Source organism: Arachis duranensis, chromosome 5 (genome assembly GCF_000817695.3).
Source record: "Arachis duranensis cultivar V14167 chromosome 5, aradu.V14167.gnm2.J7QH, whole genome shotgun sequence".
Lineage (NCBI taxonomy): Eukaryota > Viridiplantae > Streptophyta > Magnoliopsida > Fabales > Fabaceae > Arachis > Arachis duranensis.
Genome location: NC_029776.3, coordinates 103,891,835 through 103,893,827, shown reverse-complemented (window position 1 = coordinate 103,893,827; position 1,993 = coordinate 103,891,835).

Here is a 1,993-nt window from a genome sequence, read left to right as displayed (position 1 = left end):
ACTAATGAAAGTAATGTGTCGATTCTTCATGAATTCATTTTTCCGCCAAAATGAATGCATTATTTTCTCTTCTAAATTTATTTTATAAAACTATATTTATTATAATTATACTATAATTAGCATTTAAATAATAATACATAATTATACTAATTTAGGAAAATATCTTTATTATAGTTATATAAAATCAATATTTAATACTTTATTAAACTACTTATCAATTATCAATCGAAAATATTTTTAATCATTTTAATTATATTGATAATAATAATAATAATAATAATAATAATAATAATAATAATAATAATAATAATAATAATAATAATAATAATAATAATTGTCAAACATTGTCTACCTAACTTCAATTAGTTAACAAATTTAATTTTAGTTGCTACGTTTTATTTTCTACATAATTATATTAATTGTCAATATTTTTTTTAGAATTATACATCAAATTAGCATTTAATGCATAATTATGTTAATTGTTAATAATTTTAATTTTCAATCATTGTAATATAATTTTAAATTAATCGTAATTTTCGACAAGTTGATATTATATCTACATTAAGAAATTGAAACAAAAATCTATAATTCTAATCATGATAAATATGTATATGATATGATAATGACTTATTCAATCACAGCAAATACACGGTAAATATATATAACGTAAATAATAAAAAAATTAACTTAATAACAATTAATTTATATAATTATTTTTGTTCTAATAAATGCTATATATAGTATTTTTTTGTAGTTCGTGAGTCTAGATCAGAGTCAACTTATTTTCTTTTTAATTTATTATTTTTTTTGACTATTTCATAGAATAAGAATGTATTTTTTATTTTTCATCGAAGTTGATCATTTTAAGGTACAATTTATAATTTTTACGAGTATTTTTTATATACTCATTTTATTATATTATTCTTTTGATAATTTAATAATTGTTCTTATTTCAACTTATTCTTTTCGCCTAATGTTCTAGTGTAATTATCTTTTGCTGTAATTATTTACAATACACCACATTCATCAAATACCATTTTAAGTTATATTTACTTATTCGGGTTCTAGCTTATTAATACGAAGTTGAACCGTAATTTTTGAATTTTTGCGAATTTTAATCGCAGAATATTACAAAAAGTCGAGTTCTTACAAATATGAATTAGATGTGGTAGAAAATAATAATCCAATTGATTATGTGGGAATGATTGATTTTTGTGTAAATTCAGCCATTAGGGTTTAGGATTTCAGTGATAAAAAAATTATAGTCTGATATATTTATTTTGATGAATTAAGTAGATAGGCTCTGTCGGCTTTGATGAATTAAGTAGATAGGCTCTGTGGACTGCAACTCGTTTGCCACGGCTACTCATTAGAAAAATTAGCCAAAAAATTAATGATAAATAATGTTATTTTCTTTTATTTTAGGAAATAATTTTTTTATGCTATTCAAAAAAAATTCCTCTAAAATTTATTCAATTCCTTAGTTATATTTTTCTTAACATAATGTTAGAAATTTGGCACACTGTATATTACTTAGATCTATAAAAAAGTTTTTGCTTTTATTCATATAAATGATAATTGTGAAAAATATTTAAAAATAGTACACCAAACTACATGACGACACATTCGAAATAATATAATAACACAAAATATTTTTGAACACATGAAATTCATCCCAATTTATCACAAAATTATTATTATCTAGCAGTTAGGGTTCAATATAATTATAGTTGTCATGTGTTAATTTTCAAATTTTTTTAGATTTATTCTAATTTGTTTTGTGATTTTAGATTTGATTAAATTATAATTTTTATTTTTTAAGTTAACTTAAATTAACTGTTTTTAGAATATTTTTAATTTGTGTTTTAAATGTTGGAAAGAGATAATTTTATTTTTTGAATTTAATTTAAATTAACTAATTTTTAAAATGTTTGAATTTGTATTTTAAATATTAGAGAGAGAATATATAGAACATTAAATCTATGAAGTGTTA